General features: G+C 37.1%; 1 long non-coding RNA gene across 1 annotated transcript; it reads left to right on the top strand.

The window, feature by feature from the left end:
* The first annotated feature begins 4,658 nt into the window (after window positions 1–4,658).
* LOC145542532 (uncharacterized) lies at window positions 4,659–14,951 on the top strand. The gene is made up of 2 exons (XR_014079909.1): window positions 4,659–4,872; window positions 10,536–14,951. It is a non-coding gene; the product is annotated as an uncharacterized LOC145542532 (long non-coding RNA).
* The last annotated feature ends 260 nt before the right edge of the window (window positions 14,952–15,211 follow it).

Raw genomic sequence — 15,211 nt, 5'->3', positions numbered from 1 at the left:
TGTTTACCTTATGAAAAAATGGTAATACTAATAGTTCTTTTTGGTGGGAAGTAACTCATTTAGTAACAGATTTTATATTTCCATGATAAAATATAGATTTAAAAAAGCCAAAAATATAATGCCAGCTTGTTAAATGTAATGTATTTTATATTTTCATAGAAATATAGAAGTAGAATATTCTCAAAGTCCTGGTTTTTAATTTTATTGCAAATATGAATAATATATATATATATATATTTGGCTGAATTGTTTCTTGTTGCAGCATGCAGGATCCTTAGTTGCAGCATGTGGAATCCAGTTCCCTGATCAAGGATTGAACCCAGGTCTCCTACATTGGCCAGGGAAGCCCGTGAATATACTTTTTAAATTTGAAAACCTTTCCTCTAGTATTTCTCTACCAATAATCAAGCGAGCATTGATTGACAGATTAGGCTTAATAATCCTGCCTTCCTCTTTCCTAAGTGAGCTGTTCTACTTACATTTTTGACATTTAGAAATGACTGCTTGTCGACATTGTCAGTGATATGTTGAGTAAGAAACTGTGTTCTTTTACATAGTTTTCCAGTCTCCCATTTTTATTACTTTTCTTTTTCTCTTCATATTCATTGTGCTTATGGACACGAAACAATTATAGATGAATAGGAACTGTGTCTTCCTTCTATTCACTGTTCAAAGTTCATTGATGCTTTGCTTAGTTTTTTAAATTTAAATTTTAGAAAATGGAGTAAAAGATGCTAATACTCTGCTTGCTAATCTTCATGACAATGAAATTGTCTCATCCAGTTAGCTCTGCCACCGGTATCCCCCCTCAATAGGGCTGGAGTCCCACCACCCTGACTCTATTTGGAAGAAGAGCTATAGGATATCGTAATCACATTCTGGAAATGGAGGACCAGATTGTGTCTGGGATACTGTGCATTGTCCCAGGTGCTGAATTGTAGTGCTGTGGTATAAGGAATACTGGACCAGAATCTAGGATGCTTGGTTTATTACTTTGCGGTGGACATCAGTCTCCTGAGAAAATACCTAGGGCTGTCACTACTCCTTATTCTCAGTCCATGTGGGTGACACAGGGCTAGAGTCATCTCCTAGATCCCGACAGAGGCACTTGGCCCTGGCTTGACCAATCAGCATATCTCATATCCCTGGTCATAGTTCAGGGATAAGCATATTCTCCAGGTAAATGTAATAAGAATACACTTAGCACTTTTGCTACAATTACCTATCAATAACATAGAAAGAAAGAAGTATTCTCTTTACACTGAGATTATTAAACAGAACATAGCACTTGAGCTTCTGATTGCCACATTTGCCACTGCTAAAGGAAAATCTGCTGTGAATAAAGTCAATTAGAAGGAGGAAGAGCTGAGAAAAGCTCAATTCCTGATTAAATTTGTAAATTCAATTAAAAAGAATTGAACACTCCAGAATTCAGAACTACTCCCTTGACTTTTCAGTTATAAAAGCAACAGGCTTTGGTTCCATTTAGAAGTAGTTCTAAGACAAGCATCCTCACTCATAGAGATAGGATTTAGATCAGTGGTTACCAGAAGTGGTGAGAGATCGCTGGCAGGGAAGGTGAACAATGCAATCCTGTCAAACATCAGTTGACCACATATGTGTGAGTCTAATTCTGGACTCTCTCTTCTGTCCAAATGATCTATATGTCTGTTCTTACATCAATACCATACTATCTTGATTACTGTAGCTTTATAATAAGTTTTGAATCAAGTATTCTAAGTACTTTGTCAGTTCTTCTTGAAATTGCATTGGTTATTATAGGTGTTTTGAATTTCTATGTATATTTTAGAATCAGCTTATTAATTTGGAAAGAATTGGCATCTTAACACATTGAGTCTTCTAATCCACAAACACAGTGTATTTCTCCATTTATTTAATCTTTTTTTCTTCTTGATTTTGTAGTTTTTAGTATGCAGATATTGCACATATTTCTGTTAAAAGTATGCCAAGTATTTCAGGTTTCTGAGCCTATTAAAATGATATTTTTTAATTTAAATTTTAAATTGTTTGTTGCTAGTATATAGAAATAGTTGATTTTTATATACCGATCTTTGTCTTTTACAGCAATGCTAAATTCATTTATTAGCTCTAGCAGTTTATTGACAGATTATTTAGGATTTTCAGTATACTCGATCATTTTGTTTATGGTAAACATAGTCTTATATCTTCCTTTTAACCCATGTGTCCTTTATGTTTTTGTCTCCAGTACAATGTTGAAGATAAATGTAAATATATATATATAATGAATATAAATATAAAAAGCGAGAGCAGACATCTTCGTCAGTCTTTGGAGGAACAATTTTGCATTTTACCATTAACTATGATGTTAACTGTAGGATATTCATAGATACACTTTATCAGATTGAGGAAGAAGTTTCTTTTATCTTGGTTTGCCAAGAGTATGGGGGTTTTGTTGCTGTTTGATTCATGTTTTGTTTTATCATAATGGGTGGTGCTAAATTTCATCAAGTACTTTTCCTGCATATGTTAATGTAAACATAATTTTTTTCTCCTTTATTCTGCTAATATGGTGATCTATATTGTTTGGCTTTTTAAGACTTCAAAATACTGATGTATACATTTCCTTAAAACAAGAATATTCTCTTATATAACTATAGTACAGTTATCAAAATTAGGAAATTAATATTGATACAATGATATCTAATTTACAGACCTTATTAAAATTCTCTAATAGGCCCACTAAAATCCTTTTGTAGGTGAAGTATTCAAGATATGATCACATTTTGTGTGAACCGTTGTATTTCTTCTGTCTCCTTTAGCCTCGAACAGTTCTGTATTCTGTCTTTGACACTTTTGAAGAGCTGTTGTTCAGTGGCTAAGTCATGTCCGACTCTTTGCAACCCCATTGACGCAGCACGCCAGGCTCCTCTGTCCTCCACTATCTCTTGGAGTTTGCTCAAATTCATGTCCATTGAGTCAGTGATGCTATCTAACCATCTCATCCTCTGCCGCCCACTTCTCCTTTTGCCTTCAATCTTTCCTAGCATCAGGGCCTTTTCCAGCGAGTCACCTCTTTGTGGCCAAAGTATTGGAGCTTCAGCTTTAGCATCAGTCCATCCAATGAATATTCAGGGTTGACTTCCTTTAGGATTGGCTGGTTTGATCTCTTTGCAGTCCAAGAGTACCGGTGAGTTATTTTCAAAATTGTACCTCTATTTGGGTTTGTCTGATGTTTCCTCCAGTTTCCCAGGTGGCACAGTGGTAAAGAATCTGCCTGAAAATTCAGGAGATTCAAGAGACGTGGGTTTGATCCCTAGGTCAGAAAGATAACCTGCTCCAGTATTCTTGCCTGAAAAATTCTATGCTGTTATAAAACAAGACATATATCTACCCAATCGTCTAATAATTTCATTCCTTTGAGTTTACTTAAGAGAAATGAAAGCATATGTCCACACAAAAAAGAATAAGGAATAACTGAATGAACGAACTATCTGTAGTAAATATGGCAGATTGGTACTCAAGGTCTGTTTCATCTTCTTGTACTGTGGCAGCCGTAAAAACTAGTAACTATACTTCCTAGACCCCCTTGCGGGGCTTCCCAGGTGGTGCTAGTAGTAAAGAATCTGTCTGCCAATGCAAGAGATACAAGAGACACGGGTTTGATTCTTGGGTTGGGAAGATACCATAGAGGAGGAAATGGCAACCTGCTCCACTATTCTTGCCTGAAAAATTCCATGGGCAGAGGAGCCAGGTGGGCTACAGTCCAAGGGGTCACACAGAGTGGGACATGACTGAGCACACACTCAAGATGTTTCCTTATGGTTTGATCAGGTTATGCATTTTGGACAGGATGCTAAAGAAGGGATATCATGCCACCCCAGCCAGCACTTTAGGAGGAATATGATGTTAATTTATCCTATTATTGGTGATGTTAACTAGTGACTTCCAGATTCCTCCACTGTAAAGTGACTATTTTTCCTTATTATTAATTTGTATCTTGTAGAGACTTTGTGAATAATCTGTTTCTCACCATACTTTTGGCCACTAATTTTATCATCCATTGGTGATTCTTGCCTGAAGCAATTACTACTGTGATGGTTGACGAATAGTAATTTTCTAACATTTTTACAGGGTCTGAACTCTACCATAAAAAGAACTTTCTTCTGTTTCCTATTTATTCCTATATATCCATATATAACAATATATATATGGATATATTTCAGTATATATATATATATATATACACATATATATATACACATATCAATAGATACAGTATATCAGCACAGATGCATGTGTTCTTATTTTATGGATTTTAGCCCATTACTCTCATTATTTATTTATCTTGCTCAAACTGATAAGAGGAGAAGTCTCTTCAAGATGGCCATTCTGTCCACCTGGTATGGTATTTTGAGAACCTCCTTGTTGCACAAGATGTTTTGAGGAGGCAGAATTCTAAGATGGTCCCTAAGACTTCTGCCCCCTGGTGAACAAACCTGGCATAATCCTCTCCCTTTAGAGGGAAGCGGAATAGTCATTCCCATGATTGGGTTACACGATATAAAACTCTGTTACATTGTATAAATCTCTCTGCAGGGATTGTCCTTCTGGCTTTGAAGAAGAAAGCTATCAGGAAGTAACAGGGTCATACAGGACCTTCGGGCAGCTTCTGGGATGTGAAAGAAACCACCACTGACAGCCAGAAAGGAAATGGGGGTTTCAGTCCTCAGTCACAATTAACTGAAGCTTGCCAACAACCTGAACAAATCTGGAAGAGGACTCTGAACCCCAGATGAGAATGTAGCCTGGCTGGTCCTTTGATTTCAGCCTAGCGATATGCTGAGCCTTAACCCATTTGAGCTATACCTGGACTTCTAATCTACAGAAATGGTGAGATAACAAATGGCTGTTATTTTTACATGCTAAGTTTGTGGTGATCTGTTATGCAGCAATAGCAAACTAATGCAATGTTCCACCCTCCCTTGCACCTTTCCTGCCCAACTCCTAGAATCAGTCATTTTTTCAAGGAGTCTTCCAACAATGAGAATGTTGGCTATAGTGCTATATAAATCATAAGCCTGGCTGTAATTATATATATTTGTATCCACACACACACTCACATACACACTTTCTATATATTAGAACAAAAATACAAACTTAGCTCTCTATCTACATATGCCTCTAATCCTCTTTTTCTCTTCTTTAACCTTTTATTCTTTTCTTTGTCAGTTTTTACTGATATAACTTAATTCATATCTATTGCTTATACAATGATTAATAAATGTATTTAACTTTCCTCTTTCCCTTTTCAAAAACCATCTTTTAATTTCATTGTCTATTGTTTGCCCTGTTTGTATTTCACAAATTTCCTCTTTCAATTTATTCCATCTATTTTTTGTTTAATTTGCTCTTATTTTATATCTTTTTGAGGTAGAATCTTAGGTTTGAAAGAAAAGATTTTTTTTTCTACACAAGCACTTAAAGCTATAACTTCCTCCCCTCTAGTTATTGCTAATCCCACAAATTTTGATAAATTGTGTTCTCATTATAATTTGGTTCAAATGTTTGCTAACTTCCTTTATGACTTCTTTGTCTGATGTTTAGGATATTTTTTCATTTCCAACTATTTGGAAAATTTTTGATATTTAAATTAGTAATTAATTTCTAATTCTATTGTAACTGAAAAACACTCCATGAGACTTTTTTCATTTTAAATTTCTTGAAATGTGTTCTGTATTTCAGACTTTTGATAAATGTTCCATGGCTTTTGATAAATGTTCCATGTGCATCTCAAAAGAATGTATTTTGTTTCTTTATCAATTAGGTAAAATTGGTAGTGTGGTAAAGTTAGTTCTATTCGTAACAATTTTCTGTCTCCTTGTTTATCAGCTACTGAGAAAGGAAAGTTGAAATCACCAATTATAATTTAAATTTGTCTATTTCTCATTTCATTTCTGTCATTTAACTTTGTTATTAGATACATACATATTAACATTTTTATATCTTTTAGAGAAATTCGTCTTTAATCTTTATGTAAAATACTTCTATATTTTTAGCAATATTTCTTGTACTGAAGATTATATTGTCTGATATTAATATAGCTTCTTCAGGTTTTTATGATTAGAGTTTTCATAATATAGCTTTCCATTCTTTTTAAAAATTAGCTTTATTGTGCTATAATTTATATACTGTAAAATTAACCCCTTTAAAGTATACAAGTGGCTTTTAGTATATTCAGAGTTATGCAATTACTGCCTCTATTTAATACTAGAACATTTTGCCACCCCAAAAAGAAACCATGCACCCGTTAGCAATCATTTCTCCTTCCACCTAGCCCTTGGCAACCACTAATTTACTTTCTGTCTTTATAGATTTGCTTATTCCAAACATTTCATGTAAATGAAATCATACAATACATGGCCGAGTGTGGCTGGTTCTATCACTTAGCATGTTTTCAAGATTTATTCATGTTGTAATAGGTATCAGGGCTTTATTCCTTTTATGGCTGAATAATATCAGCCATAATCCATTTTAAGTTATATTTTTGTGGACGGTATAAATTAGGAGTTCACCTCCGTTGTTTTACAGGCTCAGATAGTAAAGATGATATCTGCAATGCAGGAGACATGAACTCAATCTCTGGGTCGGGAGGATCCCCTGGAGAAGGGAATGGCTATCCACTCCAGTGTTCTTGCCTAGAGAATCCCATGGACAGAGGAGCCTGGTGGGCTACAGTCCATGGAGTCGCAAAGAGTTGGACACCACTGAGTGACTAACACTTTAACTTTTCATACATTTAGCCCAATACTTCTTGTTGAAAAGACCATTTTCCCCCAATAAATCATCTTGGTATCCTTGTCAAAATCAGTTGACTATAAATGTAGTCAACTGATTACTTTTAGACTCACAATTCCATTTCATTGACCTGTCTGTCCTTATGCCAGCGCCATGTTGTCTTGATTATTGTTGCTTTGATATCAGGGGAAAAGTTTTGATATCAAGGAATGTGAGTCCTCTAACTTTGTTCTTTTAAAAGATGGTTTTGTCTGAATCTGAATCTCTTCATTCCATATGAATTTTAGGATGAAAAATTTAGAAATTTTTGTCAATTTCTGCAAAAAAAAAAAGAAGACAACTGAGATTTTCTTTCATGGTGTGATGTCAATCAGCTCTAGCACACATTAATGATGGTTTAATGCCACCATCTTTCTACACATTTTAGCTCTCTGGTTTTTTGTTCCTTTTTTCCCTTTATTCCATGCCTTTTTATAGGTTGAATTATGTTAGAAGTTTGTTTAGTCTCTCTATTGAATTATTTCCTATACCTCCACATTCTACTTATAACCGTAGCCCAAAGCAATCATTAGTCTATTTTCTATCCCTATGATCTGCCTTGTCTTGACTTTTCATATAAATGAAATCACACATTTTTTCTTTTGTGTTTGGCTTCTTTCACTGAGAAAATACACTATTATCTGAGGTTTGTCTGTTCTTTTTTTAATACCCTTTTTTCGATCTCTACTTCAGCTTTGGCAGTTTCCTTATTCAAGTTCACTTATTCTTTTTTTCTGCAGTGTCTAGTATACTAAGTCCAGTGAATTTTTTATTTCAGATATTTTAATTTTCAGATCTAGAAGTTTGACTTGACTTTTTTTATAGTGTCCATTTCTTTCTTCATTGTATATGTGTTTTCCTTAAATCTTTACAGTTATTAAAGCTGATTCATAGTCCTTTTCTGTTAATTCTGGGTTTGCTTCCATTAACTAATTTTCTTCTGGTTATGGGTCACATTTTCCTGATTCTTGCACTTCCAGTAAATTTTTACTGTGTCCCTTCTATTGTGAATGTCATCATATAAAGTGTATGAATTTTTTTTAATCCTATTTTGAAGAAGGTTGTGTTTTACTCCTGAGAGCAGGTACTCTGTTGCAGCTCCCCTTAATCTTTCTGAGACTTGTCCCAAAGCTTTGCTACTACTTGTGTAGCGTAACCTATATGTAGTGGTAATTCAGCTCTAGCATTGGCAGAGCCTATCTGGAGCCTCTACTGAATGCCCAGTTGTTCAAGGATGTTTCTCTACTCGCTCAGGTACAGACATTGAATGTCTTCTAATTCTATGGATACTCTAGTGGTTTTTCAGTTTATAGTTCCCGAGCCTTCTGCATTACCAGCAGATTCTTTACCATCTGAGCCACCAGGGAAACCCTTTCTGATTTTTTCAGCTTGTAGTTCCCTGGTAGTTGTCCTTATGTGGCCTCATTGAGTGTCACCCCATGTAATGCAGGGAGAAGTATTGCACCAAAGACTCAAAGGGATCCCTATGAAGATTTCTGGAGCTCTTATTCTGTGCACCTCCCATTCTCTTGTTTTCTGTGCCACAGATTCTAGCTGCCTCAGCTCCCTTCACCCCTGATCTCTATCTTTTAGTTCAGTGAGACAACTGTGCTTTGCTTAGGTTCTCTCTCCTCCCGCGTGGCCTGGAAGTTGCTTCCATGCAGTCAGTCTGGGTAATTGTAGGTTTACTTTGCTTGTTTTCCATCTCTCAGAGATAATAGTCCTGCACTGCCTATAATCCAATTTCTGAAGATAGTTGTTTCAAACAATTAACCCAGTTTTCTAGTGTTTTACCACAAGAGAGTTAGTCTAGTGCCAGCACACTATCATGGCAAAAACTTTCAAGTTCCAAGACTGTACATATTTAAACCATAAATATTCTTTTCCAAGAGATATTTTATCACTTTAAAAAGTATTTCTAAATGATTTTTAAATTGGAATATTAAAATAAAGGGATATTAGAGTAAATTGAAAATAAATGTGAGAAATCAGCAAGGTGTTTTACTGTAGTTACCTTAATGGAGGGCAATAAAAAACAAAACTTTGACCCAAATGGTAATTAGGAGCTTATGTCAAGATTTTTCAGTGAATTTCTCTCCCATTTTTATCTCTTCCTGCATCTTCTAAAGATAAGCCATTCATTTGCAAAATGATTTTCTTCTAAAAAGAAATTATTTCTAAAGGGGCTTTATATTTAAGATAGTTATTTGGAGAATATTTAAGCACAAAAAATATATCTTAAATCATTCTCCAAGTGGAAGTTGCATTGGCTAGATAATTACATGGGTCAGAATAAATGTAAAGCCCAGCTTTCCTCTATCAATCTGATAATAATACTACTAACAATAGCTGATACTTATATATATTTTATTATGTACCAAGTAATGCAAGTGCTTTATATGCTGTGCTGTGCTTAGTTGCTCAGTTGTGTCTGACTCTTTGCGACCACATGAGCTGTAGCCCTCCAGGCTCCTCTCTCCGTGGGGATTCTCCAGGCAAGAATACTGGAGTGGATTGCCATGCCCTCCTCCAGGGGATCTTCCCAACCCAGGGATAGAACCCAGGTCTCCCCCACTGCAGGTGGATTCTTTACCATCTGAGTCACCAGGGAAACCCAGTGCTTTATATATGTTAATATATATCTTGCTTAATAAGCCTATGAGGTAAATGTTATAATTTACTTACTCTGCCAATGAAGAAACAGACCTACAGAGAGATTAAATAATTTTTCCAAGGTCACACAGCTAGAATGATTCAAATATATTCTGAATAAATTTTGGAGAAGGTGCTTCTGACCAAGCCAAAAAGCAGACTTCACTAAATGAGGTAATCATTTACATTTACAATCCCTTTTGATTGCTGGCTCAAGGCCCAAACTCATACTCATACCTAAGGAAGATGTTGCCAAATTAAGTCAACTGGAATATTGCCTGCATTCATTGTATAAAATTTGTATCATCACACATATCCTATAACTCAGGCTAGAAATTTGGGCAGAAGTAGTCATTCACATCAACAGTATAATTTGGGTCGAAAAAACTGACGATTTTGCTAGCATCACAATAGCTCTATTTAAGACATTGTTCATGTCTATTTAAATGAAAACAAAGTTCTAGGTTGGTTCACTGAAAGAAATCTTATCTTTCCTTACAGGGTTGGAGGTTGAGAGACTTGGAAAGTAGCTATGCTTTTTGAATTCTTGGCAGGAGACAAATCTTCCTTTCAGCACATAGAATCTTAGTGGTTGAACTCTGTATGTGTTAAAAGCCCCCAGAAGAGAATTGCTCATCTTATTTGTTAGAGAATCTAGTAATAGACGGAGAAGGCAATGGCACCCAACTCCAGTACTCTTGCCTGGAAAATCCCATGGATGGAGGAGCCTGGTAGGCTACAGTCCATGGGGTTGCTAAGAGTCGGACACGACTGAGCGACTTCACTTTCACTTTTCCTTCTCATGCACTGGAGAAGGAAATGGCAACCCACTCCAGTATTCTTGCCTGGAGAATCCCAGGGACGGCGGAGCCTGGTGGACTGCCATCTATGGGGTCGCACAGAGTCAGACACGACTGAAGCGACTTAGCAGAAGCAGCAGCAGCAGCAGCTAGTGATAGAGGCACAGTGCTCAGAACTGTACATGGTAACAACAGACTGGTTCCAAATTGGGAAAGGAGCACATCAAGGCTATATATTGTCACCCGGCTTATTTAACTTATATGCAGAGTACATCATGCAAAATGCCAGGCTGGATGAAGCACAAGCTGGAATCAAGATTGCTGGGAGAAATATCAGTAACCTCAGATATGCAGATAACACCACCCTTATGGCAGAAAGCGAAGAAGAACTAAAGAGCCTCTTGATGAAAGTGAAAGAGAAGAGTGAAAAAGTTAGCTTAAAACTCAACATTCAAAAAAGGAAGAACATGGCATCTGGTCCCATCACTTTATGGCAAATAGATGGGGAAACAATTGAAACAGTGACAGATTTTATTTTCTTGGGCTACAAATCACTGCAGATGGTGACTGCAGCCTTGAAATTAAAAGATACTTCTTGGAAGAAAAGCTATGGCCAATCTAGACAGCATATTAAAAAGCAGAGACATTACTTTGCCAACAAAGGTCCATCTAGTCAAAGCTATGGTTTTTTCAGTAGTCATGTATGGATGTGAGAATTGGACTATAAAGAAAGCTGAGCACTGAAGAATTGATGCTTTTGAACTGTGGTGTTGGAGAAGACTTTTGAGAGTCCCTTGGACAGCAAGGAGATCCAACTAGTCCATCCTAAAGAAAATCAGTCCTGAATATTCTTTGGAAGGACTGATGCTGAAGCTGAAACTCCAGTACTTTGGCCACTTGCTGCAAAGAACTGACTCATTGGAAAAGACCCTGATGCAGGGAAAGATTGAAGGAGGGAGGAGAAAGCGATGACAGAGGATGAGATGGTTGGATGGCATCACCAACTCGATGGACATGAGTTTGAGTAATCTCCGGAAGTTGGTGATGGACAGGGAAGCCTGGCGTGTTGCAGTCCATGGGGTTGCAAAGAGTCGGACATGACTGAGTGACTGAACTGAAGCATGTTTAGTCTACCCATTCAGCAGAGTTCACTCACCAGCTCAAGTGTGACCTTTTTTTTTCATATCCCATCTTAATTTTATTCTTGAGCTTATTTGCCAGTCATTCTCAACACCACAGAAAACTGAATAGTTGTGTGAGTATGTACCTGTGCTAAGACAAGAATGGGCTTCCCGGATGGCACTAGTGGTGATGAACCCACCTGCTAACGCAGGAAATGCAGGTTCCTTGGGAAGAGCCCCTGGAGAGGGAAACAGCAACCCACTCCAGTATTCTTGCCTGGAGAATCCAAGGGACAGAGGAACCTGATAGGCTATGGTCATTAGGATCACAAAGAGTCAAACACGACTGAAGTGACTTAGCACACATACACGCAAGACAAGAACGCTTAATTTTGTAAACTTTTGGAAAAAAACTCAAAGAGAATTACATTAGCTCTTTTGTATTTTATCATCATACATATCCTGTAACTGAAACCATGATTTAAAGTGGGAGCAGCAGACTTTGGAGATTAGGTGGGGTTGGATGAAGCTCAGCATACCCTATCTGAAAACATATTTTGATAAATTTTTCTTCTGGGAAACCAGGGAACTGAACAATTAAAAACTTTCATATGGTACTGGGCAGGGCAATGTCTAGTAGCTACAGCTAATAAATTGGTTTTGGAGAACTGGAATACGTAATGGAAGACTGAGAAAGCATTGACTTGTTATGCACATTAATACCAATCTGATGCATTTGTAAATTTATGACATTAATAATCTCAGTACATAAATGAACATAATTTTATGATTATGAAATAAAGGACCTAATTTCTAAAAAAATCATGTGAATTAAAAGGAGTCAAATATTTCAGATCATCATTGTTTAAAAAGTCATCTTGGAACTTCCCCAGTGGTCCAGTGGTTAAGACTCCACATTCCCAATGCTGGGGCCCCAAGTTCGATCCCTGGTCAGGGGACTAGATCCTGCATGCCTCAGTTAAGAGACAGTATGCCATAACCAAAAGATGCTGTGTGCTGCAACTAAGACCCAGTGCAGCCAAATAAATACATATTTTTTAAAGTCATTGTGACAGTTATGGAAATATTTTAAATTAGAGTACTATTTTCCAAAGTCTAAGTCAATAAAAAAATCCCCATTGCAATTTTGAAGAGGAGTTAATTCATCTGAAAATAGGACAGTTTTTGCCAGGAATTTTAACACACAAAATCTGTTAACATACAGAATCATATTCAGAAACCAATTATTTGCAATGCAGATCAAACCTGCCTAAAGAACAGAAAATGTTCATTAAGAACTTAATAAACAAAAAGTCAATATTTGCAAATACGCTATTCATTGAGGTATTATGGGTTTGAAAATTGTCAATAAAGATTATAACACAGGAATTTAAATACATCTTTAAATTTTTTCTTATTTACTCAAAAAGTATTTTAAAATGAACTTTATCATTTAATTCCCTGAATTAAGTTTTCTTAGCAGGTGGGCACGTTCCATCTGCTAATTTACCAGTTATTTGAGTCTCTCACCAACTGAAGTATTTCTAAATACAGGCTATTTATACACACTGCTCATGGGTGAGCTGTTAGCCCTCAGCTGCCCGTGTCTTCAAAGATAAACTACTCCACCCCATGAGGTGTAAGTAACATCAAGTCTATTTCTATTTTCACAATTTAAATGGAAACTGCTTAAACCCCTTCAAGCCAGATGGGAAGGAAATCCTACAGTACACTCTTGGTGTTCCCTCAATCCTTTTGCTCATCCAAAAATTGTGGTGGCTTTGTATCCAACAAAGAGGTCCATCCACTTCCACTTCTATCTGGAAGGAACTTTGTGTCTTAAGAGCTGCTGTTATTTTGTGGTCATCGTTCCTTGCTGCTACACACTGTCCCTTGGATGTGGCCACTTGACTGTCCAGAGCTGCAGGGAAGTCACCCTCCACAAATGTCTGATGCAGGTCATCCTAAGCTTTCAAAGGAGACCACATCTGGAAGGGGCTCCATTTTATCCAGGAGTTCTTCCTCGGGCTCTCTGTACATCACTTAAGTGTCCACAGGTGCTGTGCTTGAGCTGATTAGAGGGTCAGCCCATCACAAAATAGGCAATTACTGTTGCTCTTTCCAGTCTCAGAAATTTGGGGAGCCTGCTGGAGGCATTGACCAGCCTCCTTTCCCTTCTAGCTCTAAAGACACGGAGTGTTTATTCTACATCCTTTATCAGAAAACAGAACTTGCTTGCCTTTGAGGTGGGCCGAGATTATTTTTAATGGGAAATACACCCTCTGCTTCCCTGATCAGTCATCCTGCTTAGGATAATCCAAGAGAATCTCTGGCATCTATTTTGCTAACACAACAAATTCATAACCACCGCTACTACCGACAGCAACACGATTCAAAACAGAAGTTAAATCTTCGGTGGCCACCCCATCACTTTTATACCATTGTGTAGCATGCGTATCACCAAATGCCTCTCTATATTTTAAAACCTCTACTGTTTCCAATGAACCACCTGTATCTTCTCTTAAGTACTGAATTTAGATAACAATTTCTTTTTGTCTATTCTCCAAGTAGGAACTGCTGCTGCTGCTGCTAAGTTGCTTCATTCATGTCCGACTCTGTGCGACCCCATAGATGGCAGCCCACCAGGCTCTACCGTCCCTGGGATTCTCCAGGCAAGAACACTGGAGTGGGTTGCCATTTCCTTCTCCAATGCATGAGAGTGAAAAGCAAAAGTGAAGTTGCTCAGTCGTGTCCGACTTGTAGCGACCCCATGGATTGCAGCCCACCAGGCTGCTCCGTCCATGGGATTTTCCAGGCAAGAGTACTGGAGTGGGTTGCCATTGCCTTCTCCAAGTAGGAACTAGAGTAGTACTATTTAGTAGAGCTTTCTGTGATGATGAAAATATTCTCTAGCTGTGCTATTTAATATGGTAGCCACTAGACCCATGTGGCAATTTAGCACTTGACACGTGGAACATGCAACTGAGAAACTGAATTTTTAATTTTGCTTGATTTTAAATAAATTTAAATGGCATGCAAAGCTAATGCATTGGACAAAGTGTCCGCCTTAATTACTCTTAATGAAAGCAATTAATCAAAATTCATTTCCAGAGTGAATTTTTTTTCTGAACTCTGAGCTTAAACTCCTCTTGAAATCAAGCCAAACAAATACTTCATCTGGTATTTTATGAAGACACACATGCTTGAAATAAGTATTTTTGTTCTTTTATCAAAACAAAAGATTATTATAAACTTTGGAACCAGATATTTTTGCTGGATAAGCCTTACCCATCAGCCTTTCCCTCTTCCACAGCCTGCCTCTTATAAGTTAAACATTTGCAGTGGTAACATAAATAATTTCTCTCCAAAATTAACACACACTGAATTTCAAGTGCAGAGGGACATTCTTCACCCCCACAACCCATCTTTCTGTCAACATAACCTGTCTCACAAAGCTGTTCTATGAATTGAGTCACTTATGAATGTGTTTTTTTGCCTCTTAAGAATAAGACTCTACTGTGTAGAGAAATTGGATATTAAAAATAAATGTGAACTGATGTTATTTCTTTGGGCTTACTATCTCTTTGACAACTTGCCTTCAACTTAAACAGGACTGAACTTGGTTAACAGTCTCATCCATCAGACTGGGGTTTCTGTCCTACCCCCAAACTAAATATATATGAAGCTCAATTGTCTTCAGCAGGAGGTATTTTAATTTACCACAAGGCCAGAGTTTGCCCATGGTTATTTTTAGAAGCCTGTTCATATTGGACAATTGTTTACTCTGTCATAGGGGCTAAAGTTAGCTGCCAAAAATCCATT

Source organism: Giraffa tippelskirchi, chromosome 3 (genome assembly GCF_054371585.1).
Source record: "Giraffa tippelskirchi isolate mGirTip1 chromosome 3, T2T-mGirTip1v1.2.pri, whole genome shotgun sequence".
NCBI lineage: Eukaryota > Metazoa > Chordata > Mammalia > Artiodactyla > Giraffidae > Giraffa > Giraffa tippelskirchi.
This window is presented reverse-complemented; position numbering and strand designations above follow the sequence as displayed.